The following is a 15,310-nucleotide window of genomic DNA, read 5'->3' as shown; positions in this document are numbered from 1 at the left end:
CGCAGGTGGCACAGTGCGCACACGTCACCAAAACCTCACAGGCAGGTTACCCTAGCCCTAACCCTTCCAGTTCCAGGCACATTTAAATGCAATAAATAATCACAACAATCACTATTTAATGTAACTATCTGAATCAGCTATAGATATATCATCTATATCGATTGTCCCGTCGCCTCTGACGTCAGATCAAAGGCTGTTGGCACGCGTAATGGAAACTCAGCCTGACTGAATGAACACGGATGAAACCATGGACGGACTGGGACTAAAAAGCCGTTGTGATGATCCGCTGTATTTATTTATTTACGTATTGACAAGAAAGTCACACATCCATTGAAATTAGACCTATGTGTAATCTTGAGAGAAACAGCAGAGTGCTCCCTGGCAGCTGTCGGTGAGGTCCTATGGACCCAGGTAACAAGGATGTCATATCGCTCGATCCCACTTATCAGCTCATCGTAGAACGTCAGCTGTGCTTTCTGTTCAGTGGCTTTCATTCTGCGCTTCCGTTGAGTCTGCTCTTTCTCCATGTGGACAACTCTTGACCAGCGCAAAATCCTCATTTAAATAGGGCGGTCTTAACTGCACCTGTAGTCAATTGCGGCCGCAATCTTAGTAGTTCACCCGCAAAACGCAATCCAGTAACAGGCGCAGTCTTTCTGCTCGCGCAATCAATTTAGCGCTCTCTATTTGGAATCTTACTAAATCAGGCCCTTAGTGTAATATATGCAGTGCAAAGTGAGACCAGGTGCTTGTTGCCAAATGTAATACATTATGGTCTTTATTAATAGTCAGCAAAGGCTACAGTTGATGATGTTGCTGTGTCGGATATATAAATAATAAACTGGTAGCTTTGTTGTCATGGGTACACTTTTAAAAGGTTGTGGAACAGTCCTCAGTGCTCCTGAATCAGAAGTGTGACGCGTCTTTTCATAAAAAGAAAAATATCAATCCAACTCTGTGACAAACATGTCCAGCTGATTTGAAGGAGGAAAACAATGAACCTCAATTTCCCGTTCAGACCTTTTATACAGAACAGTCGGTTGGAAATCCTCCCTTGAGTGGAGCATGTGAAAGAGATTCAGACAGGAAAGAAAAGACAGTGAAAACGACAGCGTCCTGATAACACTTATTTGATATCATAATGCAACAAACCTCTACGATTTAGATTTTCTAACTTGGCGTCTATCATTCAGACAATTGATTTCCTTCTATCGTGTTGAGTTAAAGCTGGGGTAGATCACATCCCGCAGCTTTTAAAATCTATTATTTATGGCCAGGGATGAACTGGGACAGAAAGTTGGCTCTGGCTCAGCTGGTAGAAGAGTTGTGCTTTGAAACCAGCGTCCTGTGTTTGCAACCCAGCTAGCATATATATCTGTCACCAGATGTGAAAGAAAAGCAGAATTTCTTTTGCAAAATAATTTGTGCACTCCTGTGTGGCTTAGATTTGGTTACATTGCCATTTGAAAATGATAATTGTTACAAGGAAAATAAAATGATTACAATATACAAGGTTTGAACACCCCTGACCTAGACTTATGCACCTTCTCTACGTTTCCAGTCTCGGGGAAATCTGCGTTTCTATTCACAGACCTGGACAGATTTGTTGGCAACTCTGAAAATACTTGAAACAAGTGGAGATTTTTGGACGTTTTCACTGGCTCTTCGTCTGCCATCTGCAGTTTCCTTCTGGTCCACCTGCGATTGTGTTTTGGCCACATCATGGGAGGTTGGCTAGAGTCCCATAGACCTTAGGATATTTGCTGTGGTCACATCAATATGAAGCTGCTTGGAAATGGTCTTGTAGCCTTTACCTTTTAACATCTTTATCATTTAGATTCATGTTCAGTGTGGTGCACATCATGTCACCAAACCACTGAATGGCAAGTCTTCTTTCTTTTAAATAAGCAGAATATCTGATATATTCTTTTCAGGGATATCTAGAGACTTTTATGTTTGAATATCTTTGGGAAATAAACAATAAATAATTTATTTTCAGATTTTTATTGATTTTTCTGTATGACATACTAAAAGAATGCAGGTATATATGCGTTAACTACCTTTAATTTAATAACTCTTCAGCAACAGTTGAATTAATAATGTTGGCGCCAACAAATGTGTCTGTACATACCCTTTGGTGGAAAGTTCACACTGGTTCAGCTTTGACAACTAATAAAAACAACCCGAGAACATTTTCAGTTTCAGAGATCAAGAGATATTTTCAGGATTGTTACGCACATCGTATGTGCAGCTACGCTCTTATGAACGCTGTTAGAGGGCAAAAGCTCAGTACAGAGAGCCTAAATCCCAAAGTATATGTAGGTAAATTTTATAATTTTAACTAAAACAATGCTGCACTAATAGCATAATTATACCAGATGTATAAATACATTTTTCCAAGAGAGTCTCATCCATGTGGTAGTTAAAATCAATGTTTCAGCTTCAGTGTTTCCTCGCTGCCACTACACTGTACATTAGCAGAAAACAAAAGCAACAATTCCTGCAGTATCTGCAGTCTCGAGGAATAAATGTCACAATTACCATTTACACATACAGCTGCATAATATGTGGTAGATTGTGGCTAATTAAGGGCTCATTTTACATATTCTATATGTAAAATTGTCTTTGGGGGCAGCCCTTAGCCAATTAAGCAAAATGAGAACTTGGCTTGTGACCGAAGGGTTGCCAGGTTGAGTCCCCACCAGGTCGAGGGCTAGGGTACCCCTGAGCAAGGTACCCAATCCCCATTACTCATTATTAATTGGTCACTCCACTCATCTGTGTGCCGATTCCAAGCCTGGATAAATAGGAGCGTTATGTCGGGTGGGGCATTCGGCATAAAAATCTCGGCCAAATCAAATGTGGATCATTTGCTGTGGCAAACCCTAGAGAGGGAGAGTAAAGTAAAATAAAATAAATAATCTGACGAAATCAAAGGGGATTAGATGATGAAATGATGACCAAATCAATCAGCAGCCTGGCTAAAATTGAAAATTCCGATGTTTTTTTCATTTTCAACACATTTGTGATAACAAATGATAACTATTATTATAGTGTGGTCTTTCAAGGCAAATATTCTTCGATGGCCTCACTGATCAGTGTTTGAATCAGTCGCGGTGTAAAACTCTGGCTGTTGTGAAAATCTGCTGCAGCCCAATAAAGGAATTCATGAATCGGAAAAATCCTCTGAGATGGTTTGGGAGGTCAGTGCTGTGTAAAACACACAGAAACCCTCATCTGTCTCTGTCATGTCCTCTCTCTTTTCTATTGGCCTCGGTGTCTTGCAATAATATGTGTCCTTTGTGCTATCAAAGAAAATCAGTCTCACCTCAGTGGGGATCCACACACATTCACAGAAGCCTCAATCAGTCTCACAGGGAGGGAGCACACACACACACACACACACACACACACACACACACACACACACACACACACACACACACTCTTACAGCAGTATGGATCAGTGTGACGGTAATGATGCTGTGCTGTCACTGCAATCATTTCTGTCTGATGGCAAACATACATGGAAACATAAGGTGTACAGATGAAGGGTGGCTGGATATTCCATCCTCATAGTTTGGCCCATTTTTCTTTCGTGTTAATAATTAATAAATAAAAAATTTAATTCACTACACGCTTAGGAAAGTTAAATTGGAGTAATGAGTCAGGAATAAGATGATGAAAAGCAATTTAATTTTGTCCTTCATCTGTGTTATCTTAAGAGAAACGTCTCTTATATAGTTGGTCATCTTGGCAGATTACTTTCTGGAAATAAAAGAAGAACCCAACTAGTGCTTTCATATTATGGTGTCTTAAACCCCCTCAACTTGTCGTCTTTGTCTTTCTTCGTTTCTCTCTTTGTCCTTTTCTAGAAAGAATAAATAAATGAAAAATCCATGGAAAAATACAACAAAAACATAAGTTGTTGTAGAACCACGATCAGTCTTGAATGGAGTGAAAACTGATGGAGAGAGAGAGAGAAAGAGCAAGAGAGCTCCAGCTGTTTCCATCATGTCTGTCACTGCTGATTTTGACATGTTCAAAAATTCAAACAATAATAAACACTGTGCTTGTTAGTCTAAGGTTTGGGCCGCTGATTAAGTTGCTGTTGCAGCTGTTTTAAAATTAACCAATTACATTTTAAAAACGTTTCTATTACCACATGAAACTGGGTTGGGGTTAATAACAGCAACACAACATCCATCCATCTTATTCAGTTGAAGGTAGAAGGCTAATTTAAATTGATTCAAAAAGTATATAGTATAATTGCAAACTTATTTATATATATATGTGTGTATTTGTGTGTATATATATATGTGTATATATATACGTGTATATATATGTGTGTATATATATATATATGTGTGTGTATATGTATGTGTGTATATATATATGTGTGTATATATATATATATATATATATATATATATGTGTGTGTGTATATATATATATGTGTGTGTATAGATATATATATCTATACACACATATCGATATCGATATAGATATAGATATATATCTATATCTATATCTATATATGTATATATCTATATGTATATAGTATGGCATGCCGTTCAGGAAATTAATCTTTGTATATATTGAATGAAACCTTGAATATATATAATGAAACCTTGAATATATTGAATGAAACCTTGAATATATATAATGAAACCTTGAATATATTGAATGAAACTCGAATATATTGAATGAAACCTTGAATATATATATAATGAAACTTGAATATATTGAATGAAACTCGAATATATTGAATGAAACCTTGAATATATTGAATGAAACCTTGAATATATATAATGAAACCTTGAATATATATAATGAAACTTGAATATATTGAATGAAACTCGAATATATATAATGAAACCTTGAATATATATAATGAAACCTTGAATATATTGAATGAAACCTTGAATATATTGAATGAACCCTTGAATATATATCATGAAATCTTGACTGACGTCAGACTTCACGGAAGTGCCTGCGGCCATATTGTGTAACGAGTGGATGCTGCAGCAAAAAGTGACAATGAGTCAGGCCGCTCGCAATCTCGTTGCAGCAATATTAAACAATGAGGACATCATGAAGACACTGGCGAATGCGTGTGAAAATCCTCCCGATACACCTGCTCAATATGCTGCCCGTTCTTCTGACGAAGAAGTTCGCTCCGTCTTTAACTGTGGCAGACCGACTACAACAGCTGTTTATCAGACCAATCTCCGCCGTTACCAGGGCTCATCATAGCTCCATCGAGATATAGAATATGATGTATATCTTTATATGTAATCTACTGAGAGCCCTCATCTAGTTTTAAATAAAGCCTAGCTATTCTTACCGCTTGTGTCTTGGGCTACGGCCGGAGATTGTACACAGGGGCTGTTTTGGGGCACTTTTGTGAGGTTGAAGGCATGCTGACATTGGCCTGATAAACAGCTGTTGTAGTCGGTCTGCCACAGTTAAAGAGGGAGCGAACTTCTTCGTCAGAAGAACGGGCAGCATATTGAGCAGGTGTATCGGGAGGATTTTCACACGCATTCGCCAGTGTCTTAATGATGTCCTCATTGTTTAATATTGCTGCAACGAGATTGCGAGCGGCCTGACTCATTGCTGCAGCATCCACTCGTTACACAATATGGCCGCAGGCACTTCCGTGAAGTCTGACGTCAGTCAAGATTTCATTATATATATTCAAGGTTTCATTCAATATATTCGAGTTTCATTCAATATATTCAAGTTTCATTATATATATTCAAGGTTTCATTCAATATATTCGAGTTTCATTCAATATATTCAAGGTTTCATTATATATATTCAAGGTTTCATTATATATATTCGAGTTTCATTCAATATATTCAAGTTTCATTATATATATTCAAGTTTCATTATATATATTCAAGGTTTCATTATATATATTCAAGGTTTCATTCAATATATTCAAGTTTCATTATATATATTCAAGGTTTCATTCAATATATTCAAGGTTTCATTCAATATATTCAAGGTTTCATTATATATATTCAAGGTTTCATTATATATATTCGAGTTTCATTCAATATATTCAAGTTTCATTATATATATTCAAGGTTTCATTCAATATATTCGAGTTTCATTCAATATATTCAAGTTTCATTCAATATATTCAAGTTTCATTATATATATTCAAGGTTTCATTCAATATATTCAAGGTTTCAATCAATATATACAAAATTTCCTGAATGGCATGCCATAATATAGATATATATCTATATATATATCAAACAGTATTGTATTGTTACTTTTCCATAATAAATTAACTTCAAATAACTTCCTGGTTCCCAACCCAAAAATGTAATGGCTTTTACCTCAATGACAATAATGGTTATGGTCGGATTTAGCAGCTCTCTCATAATTATTACTTAATTACTTAAGTATTAATGATCATTAAGAGATGATCAGTGCTACTTTCATGCAATTATTAGTTTCTTAATATATTAATATTATTATATATATATATGTATATATGTGTTGTGTTTTGAACAAATCACTATTATAGACTTTTACTGTGAGGCAGTTTGCATTCAGCACCACAAACACCAAGTCTGCCTCGGCTCTGAGGGATTTCAACTGAAACTGTGTGTGTTGGTGAGAGAAATCTCTGTTTTCAGTAATGCTGTAGCTAAAATGTATCGCACTCGAATGTCTTTACCAGAAATAGAGTTGATGAGATTAAATATTAAACTGTGGAAATTCATTTCAAATATTAGGCTAAAAAACGGCTTATCGGAACCAGATTTCGAAAAATGCCAAGAAGTTAACTAGTGTTAGATTAAAAAAGTGACCAACTGACTTTTTGTCGTACCTTCCTTTTGTGGGATTTGAAGTGTCGAACGGAATTTAAGTAGTGGTGTTGGTGTCACTCGGTTAGAAGGTTTGTACGCAAGTCTGCAAAATCAGACACCCAATGTTACCAAAATACGAAAAACAGTAACCCCTCAATATTTGACGCAATCTAAATATTACTTTGAGTCTTTCACTAAGCAACTCTGAAGTCCTTAAACTTGCGACTGGAGTCGCCCACATCTGTCTCCCAGAATCCACTTGGTTAAGACTACAGAGGCAACCTGTGACATTCCTTCTCATACATGTGCAGTCATGGTAGGATAGAGTTGAAAGTAGGAGGAGATGCTGCATACATGTTATTGATTGCATCCCCTTATGTAGGTAAGTTGTGTGTAGAAGCACTCCTCTCTTTTTTGGAGAACTTTCTCTCCCTCTTTAGCACTGGTGTAATCCAGGTGAAATTGTGTGGAGAAAATGGCAGCAGTTTTCACGGAGCGAAGAGATGAGCTGAGAGGATTTTCCTTATCACTTCATTTCTTTGGAAACCCAATGATGGATAAAGGGAGGAACACTACTCTGTTATAGGGTCGCGTTGTTCTGTCTGAACTGAACCGAGTCCAATGCATTTCATACAAACTGCACTGAGATGGTGTTTCCTTGCTCCTGGCAACCAGCTGTTACCATAGTTACTGCTTGTTTAGTATACAGTCGCATGCAGTATAGATGGAAATAAAAACAGACTCAGGCAGGCTCAGCCAAAGTGACCTAGTCTGATAAATTTCAAAGCACTGCCCGAGCCGTCATTGCACTTACCATCAGTCACAGAATACAGTCAGAGGATGGTGACATTTGGTGATACAGCAATAAGCCACTGGCTTCATACGTGTAAGAGAAAACGAAGAGGCACAGTGTGTGTGTTCTCTGCTTAAGCATATGCTTGCAAACGTCTGTAGGTCTGCTCCCAGGTCTAAACAAATCTGGTTTTATTTTCACACACATGAGTCATGCCTTTAATAAGTTGCTCTATGCTTTATAGAAGTTTGTTGTTGGTGTCAGAATGTAATGTGACTGTTGCTATAATACCTTTGTTGTTTAGTTTTCCAGGCTGGATCCTAGGGTTTTTTTTTGTCTAACTGGTCGTGACTGAGTACAACGGTTTTCTTCTTTGCTCTTATGGGGAACACTATATAAAATATATTTTATACAATGAGATCAATACTTAATACTTAAAACCTCAGATTCGGTTGCTGGGAAAATGTCAGTTGCCTGGAGCACTGGACAGTAATCCTTGCACGGATTTGGAAACTGTGCAGGATAAACTGTCAAACCTCTGTCAGAGCAAAGACAGTGGAAAAAATATCATGAAATGCTTCTTCTCCCCTCAGTGAGAAGATGTGAAGAGGTTCATAACTTTGTTACTTTCACTGACTCTCCATCTCTGCAGAGACCTTTTCTTCTCTTGCTGTGAGAATGCCCGGCTCTTTAACTGAGACACATGGTTTGGCTGTAAATGAATTTTCCGCCGCTCTTTATTTTTATAAATCCTAGCTGATTTAAGAGCTGAGAGCTTTCTTTGGGCTTGCAGCTTTGGAGTGCATCCACAGTTGGAGATCTTCCATATGCTTCGAGGTCCCACTCAGCTGCCCACTTCCTTCTTGAACAGTAGCACTGCATACATATCCTTCTGTCCGCAGCCTCCTAGCGACGTGTGTATTGTCACCATCTTGTAGTGTGTGGGCTGTTTGAACACATTTGCAGATTAGGCTCCAGGCACTTTTTTTTGATGCAATTAGCGGAAATCAAATTCTCACACCGAGGGGGAAGGGAAAAATAATATAATTACAGCTATGCCAAAATGGAACTGTGTAGACTTTGGATGGGTGACAGACACAAAAAGTGCATAGAAAAAAAACTTCCTCAACAAAAGAAAACATCTAAGAAAGTGCCTTTTAATAGATGCATTGTGTGTGTGTGTGTGTGTGTGTGTGTGTGTGTGTGTGTGTGTGTGTGTGTGTGTGTGTGTGTGTGTGTGTGTGTGTGTGTGTGTGTGTGTGTGTGTGTGTGTGTGTGTGAGAGAGAGAAAGAGACAGGGAGGCAGCTCATCTGTTGTATCTTTTGTCATTAAAAAAACCCTCTCATACTCCATCTGTCAGAAACCCCACACATAATTCTCCCCTCTTCAAGTTTATTTTTAGAAATATTGACTTTTTAGTTTTGTAGAAAGAGTATGTGCTTATAATACTTTTCCCAAATCTAATCATTTCAATCTTTCCTTTGTTATAAATGAACATGATCAGTGTCTTTTAAGTGACTAGGAGACATTATCCTGTTTAAAAAATACATAATGACGCTTTTTCTGTCTGGAAAATCTGTTTAAGTTTGCAGTTTTGTTCAGTGCACTCTATGTCCACAGAAAACTATTAGAGAAGGAACTGAAGTGTTGGAAATACAATGGCAAAATTGAGCTTAAATAGAGTATAATGACTGTTTATAGGAAAAGTAATCTCCTGTGCTACAGGTTAATGGAAAAAAGGCACAGAGTTGGCCGCAGGCATAAACAAACTAAACAGCTGCTTTGGGCTTTGTAGCCACCAGGGGCTTCTCAGATAAAGGGAAAATGTAAACTCTCATTGGGTTTGTTTTCATGTACTTTTAATATCTGAAGCTCCACTAATCAATATTTAGATGTGAACAGTGGATGAAATGACTCTGTGTAACTCACAGACAATAACTGCGCTGAGGTTGTTGTCCAGAGTGAAAAATAGTTTTCTGCTTCTTTCCTGACACCTTTAAAGCGGCTCCTGTTGCACATATATGTTAGTTATGGAGGTCTACTTACATACATTAACTTGTTTTTATGGTCAAAAACCTCCTAATTGCTGGAAACGAGCCGATAAAAAATCTCTCCTCACTGAAGCTCTCGTCAGTCATGCTGTTTCAGACTGAAATCTCACCCCCAGAAGACAGAATGTGTTGTCTCTAAGAAGCGCAGCTCCCCCTCTGGAACGGTGGATGCACTGCTACTCATTACCTAAACATTGTTTCAACAATGGTTAAAAATAGCTTTGTCACGACTCCCTTTACACCTTTCACCTTTCCCAGAGTCAGAAGACACTGTTGCAAGCAAAACACCTCCACTACGGACGTTCTTCTTCTTCTGCTGTAAAATGTACGCAACCGGATGTGTGAATCAAAACAGCGTTAATTGGAACTTCCGTTCTAGGTCCGCTTTAAATCTAAATAGACGACACATAATTGAAGTGATTACCTGTGATTACCTGCAGTTGTGCGGGTTCATGCGTCTTTGGGGCTTAAAAACGCAAAAAAATGAACCCACCCCCTCCAGAGTGGAAATCTTAAAAACGCTCCGCTGTCGTGTTCCCGTGTAAAGGGTTGAAAACGCAAATGTGTTCTCTGAGCTGCTCACGCTGGCTATCCTCCTGTACGTGTTGACGTCAGATCCATGTGCAGTACAGCCAAACAACAACAAACATGTCGAATTATTATCCATCAGTCGGACATTCAAGTTGCCTTAGCTGCTCTGATACCTATCCAGGAGTCATTTCAGCAATTACAGCGAGTTAATGTTTTGGTTTTCGACTGTGGGCTACTCAGCGCTACTAGAGAGAAGTAGAAGGACGTTTCAGCTGGTGTTGTTATATGCAAGTGCTTCACAGTGCCACCTAGCCACCTGGCATGTATACTACATCAAATTTCACACACTTTTGCGTCACCGTGTGCATGCAGATTTCCATCCAAATACGCTCGTCTAAACGCGAAATAAATAGTGGGAACGCAACGCCACTTTTGCGGTTTGTGTTCAGATCGTTGCCGTGTAAAGCCAGCCTATGTCTTGATGTTTCGCTGGGCAAGACAAGACACTTAAGACACCTTAATTGTACCTGACTGCTGTGCAGGCAGAGTATGTCTTTTGTAATTTATTGTGCATAAAAGTGTCTAGAATGTAGTGTTAATGTAAAGGAGTGAGCTGAGGAGTGCGCTTCATGATTCAAATCACCATAGTCATCAACTATGTTATTGGGACAAGGTAGTAACACACTGCAACATGTTTGCCGACTCAAAATTTTAATTTCCAAAATGCCCAGTAGTTCTCAAAGGAAATACAGGAGAACAGCAGTGGAGAGTGAGAGGGAGGAAATCCCCCCTGCAGCTCACATATTCAAAATTGAAAAATGCTAAATCCAACAAAGTCCACAGGCCTGCTCATCAACCTCTGCCGGGTCTGTCCTTGATTAAAGCCCTCCTGCTCTGCCGATGGGAATTGTTCTGATTGCACATTTCCATAATGGTTTAAAAAGTCTCAACTTAGACAGATCAAGAGTGCATGTACAGGTACTGGCCTCGAAGCTTCAACACTGCTTCATTTAGAACACACACACATTTCGACCTGGAGGTAGAGAACACAGTTTGGATAAAGATTTGTGCTACCTGTGATTCTGCCACTGTGGATTTCCTCTAGGTTCTCCTCTTTTATCTAAAGACATTCAAATGAGTGCAACTGGAAACACAGAGTTGCTGTGATATTCTCCTGTTAGCCATGACCCTGAATAGTATAACTGTAAGCATGCATGAAAAATGAATGGTTCTCCTATCATCCACAGAGTATAGCATTTTTGATTTCCTTTTGAAGTGGAAAGTTATGATGGTCTGTCGATGCATATTATATTCAACATATTTATTACAGTATATACTGCAAGTTATTTTACCCTTTCAAAGGTGCACTTGGATAGTATGATAGTATTGGATAGAGACTATGCAGTTAATTATACATCAGATTATTTTCTTTATCACTGAGGTAGAGGCGAAAGGAAATGATTAACAAAGGTCCCTTGGCAGATTTGAATTGGAGTTTGTGGTTTGCACTTGACCCTGAAACGAGTTGTGCACGGCACAGTTATTTTGCTATTCCATTAGATATTTATTTCCATAGTAACTGGTACTTATTTTAGTACCTGCTCTGGTGGTGCCAAACTGTAGATCAATTAAAAAGAAAAAATGTGCATTAATCAATATTTAACTCAATGTTTAACAGAGGAGTCTGGTGTATTTAGCGACAGCACTGCTGAAAGCCTGCAATCGTGAGCAGCGAGCCGCATCACAAACCCTGACGCTGTATTTCAGTTCAGTGACTGTGTCAGACGGCGTCTGTGCTCCGGTCATGCAGAAAGTACTGAACGATTCTGTGAACAAATCTTTTTAATTAACTGATTCTAATGATTCAGTTAGACTGAAACAACTGCTTTACAAGTCACTGGTCACTAGTTGGTGTGTCACGTTTATGAAGTCACAGCAGTTTCATGGAGCCGGGCCTTGATGACTCCGCCCATGTTGAAGAGGTACTATATTGTCTTGGCCAAGTGCAGCTAGAATTATTGCTTTGAGGTCGTATTCTTCTCTCTGTACACAGTTATTGTTTGTGAAGATTTTGAAAGCATTCAATAGAAAGATGTATTTTGTCAGATTATGTTGTCACAGTTATCCTGACCTTTTGAATTTCAAAATCCGAGCTGTCCGTCTTTGATTCCAAGCAAACATTTCTGCCAAATTTAAAGAAATTCCCTGAAGTAGGTTTCACATTCATGAGACAGACGGAGAACATGAAAATATAATTCCTCCACCTACGCGTTTTATCCCTGCAGTGGCATAATATTTGTACAATGAAATAAATAACTTCAATTTGGTAAAATAATTGGTTGAAGCTTGATGGACTAATATTCTTTGCACTTCCTGTTCTCTAACTCATGTTTCTGACCATCTGTTAGAAAGTCTGCAACAAATATGGATGCTCTACAGGACGGAGTAGAGTGAAGTGTGATTTTAAGTTTGAAATATTTAGGATTTTAATTGTGTTTAATGATGATTGAAGATTAAATAATTAGGTGTCAAATCCAGTGTCCACTGGAGGAGCTGAACACACATATGTTTGTTTAGTGTGGACCAAAGAGTTTGTATGGGATATGTTAATGTGCCAATAAACTAACATGTACACAATTTTCTCACTGTTTTGGTCGCAGTTTAACGACATAATGAACACAAACACAGAGCTGTTTAGCGACAGTCTCTCTCTCAGTGGTACCTGCTGCCTCACAGCAGGAGTCTGCTCTTCGCTCTGTTCTTTACTTCCTCATCTCAATTTTAAATAAAGTAGCAGAGCTTTTCAATGGGGTTTTGCATCCAGGGAAGACACATTTGTGGGAAGAAGACATCTCAGTAAATCACAATAAATCGTTGAGGGTAACACTTTTGATTGTACATTGTTGACTTTCTATTAGTATCTATTCTATAGATACTAATATATATCTATATATATATATATATATATATATCTATATATATATATCTATATCTATATGGTATCAGTGTCACATCAACAGATAATCCGTTGACACTTAGTCGACTGATAAGTGACGTACAATGAACTATCAAGTGTTGGTCTACAGATTCTTACCATAACCCTGCACAAAAGTGCCTTTTAACTAGAAATACTGTTTTTGCAGGGATAGTAACCAGCATTTAACTACTTCTCTGTAGATAGTGTTAGCATCTTATTAGTTGACTATCTACTTCTAAAAGTTAATAGTTATGATAAAACCTAAGTTGATGATCTGTTCACATTATGATTTTAGTTGGCATAAGTTACTTATCTGTTGAAATTCAACTATCCTATAGTGTCAACTGATCATCTGTTGAGATGATACTGGATTTCTGGGTAGAGATTCAACATTGGACAACTCAAATAAAGTGATACCAAGGGTTTTTATATAGTAACTATGGCTCCAGTGTTTCAATCCTGAACAGAAAACTGGAGAAAAACTGTTTCCAGGCTTTACTCTGTAATTCTTTACTCCGGTGTCCTGTGATTCTGTGCATTTGCTTTACACAACCTTTAAAAGAAGGCAGGACCAACTGATTGGAAAACTGTGGCTGTCAGGTTTATTGCGTTAAATTGCCTATGGTGGAGAAAGGTTAAACACATTAATAAGAGTACTGCCTCTGCATAGTTAAGAAATTGACATGAGTTATTAAAGTTTTCTCTTATGAAATGGAAATTCATACTTTGATCATAAATTTGAGAAACAATACAGTTCTCTCTGACCAGATTATGGCTTAAGCTGCTTGTATTAGATAGTTATACTAATCATAATTATGGTTGAAATGTGGCCCCATTTATTTATTTACTTGCATGAACTGAACAGATCATTAATTTAACCCCTTTGCTAAAACATTTTAAAATCATTACTATGCAAAGGACCCATGTGATGATGGCACTAAAGACATTAAATTTGTTGAATTCCTCTCCATGTCCTCATAGCCATCACTAAATAAAGTTGTTACTTTTAACAAACACAACTAATCATTGTATTCAGATTACATGGAATGATGGGCTGGCATATCTATCTGAAACATCTTCTGCACATACAAATTATCCTGCTTCCTCAATTATTTTCTTCGATTTAAAGACCCGCGCCCATGCTTAGATTTCACTACACGTTCATATTTTCTTCATTAATTTTGCATTATCTCACTCACATGCATTTATTGTGAAATATGCAGTACAGTTTTATGACCCCATCCAATCCATGGGTTAACTACTGTATTTGCCTGCAGGTATAACTGCTGCCTCTGCTCTCACAGAGTGTTCATGACAAGCTGGAGAGTTTGTACACCTCTGATGCAGAGAAGATAGCCAGGAGTTAGCAAGCGAGCAAAATGCTGAAGTAAAGCCTCTGTGTTCCCATTAGGTATAGTACCAAAATAACCAGCCCCAACCATTCCATTCATTGGCACTGACCCAGGGCTTCACTGTTCCAAATCTTATCATATCATGATGGAAACACAGACAACTTCCCATGTTTTGGAGGTGGAGCTTTGAGTAGAGGACTGACTGGAGGTGTTTGGATGCATCTCTTGTATTTTTTTCCAAAGTGAAGCCTGCTGTTGATAACGTTTTTGCACTTACACACTCAGCTTTAAAAGGAATGCAATAATTAATCGTCTCCAATGTTTTCTGAAACATCTACGTCTCCCTGGTAGATGCTTTGTCTAATTATTAAACAAAACCTACTGAATGGTCATCCCATAACATATTCTCACTGCTGGATCAAAACATCATGGTGCAGGAGCACAGACTTTCCACTGAGAAAATGATGAGCCTCTCTGTGCTTTACCTGTGCACTCTTTCACTGTGAAGCCAACGAGCAGACACTTATGTGCTGTGCTGTGAGGAGCAGTGGGACTGTGGTTGTGACTGCTGGGCAGTTTGGCAGCTGCCAGCAGTACAGCAGTGGCAGAAAGTTTGAATCTTTCTGTCTGCAACTGCAACCTGCTCGTCAAACTTGAACAGACGTGTGGAGGCTGTTGTGTAGCTGCTGCCAGGTAAACGGTGTGTCATATCTGCATTGTATTAGTGTATGGGTTATCCTGATTACAACAAAGGTGGACACTAAAAGCTCCTAAA

At 38.2% G+C, this 15,310-nt stretch overlaps 2 protein-coding genes across 2 annotated transcripts in view; both read left to right on the top strand.

Annotated features, from left to right (window-relative positions):
* The window catches only part of LOC310929205 (copine-9-like), a gene marked incomplete at both ends in the record, with an annotated part of 119,376 nt that overhangs the window by 18,393 nt on the left and 85,673 nt on the right, over window positions 1-15,310 (top strand). The gene's annotated exons all lie outside the window — the stretch shown is intronic.
* Window positions 1-15,310, top strand: part of mtmr14 (myotubularin related protein 14) — a 123,732-nt gene that overhangs the window by 45,505 nt on the left and 62,917 nt on the right. The gene's annotated exons all lie outside the window — the stretch shown is intronic.

Source organism: Microchirus variegatus (assembly GCF_963457635.1).
Source record: "Microchirus variegatus genome assembly, chromosome: 7".
In the NCBI taxonomy this organism is placed as follows: domain Eukaryota; kingdom Metazoa; phylum Chordata; class Actinopteri; order Pleuronectiformes; family Soleidae; genus Microchirus; species Microchirus variegatus.
Note: the sequence above shows the minus strand (reverse complement) of the source record. Positions and strands in the feature narration are given on the sequence as shown.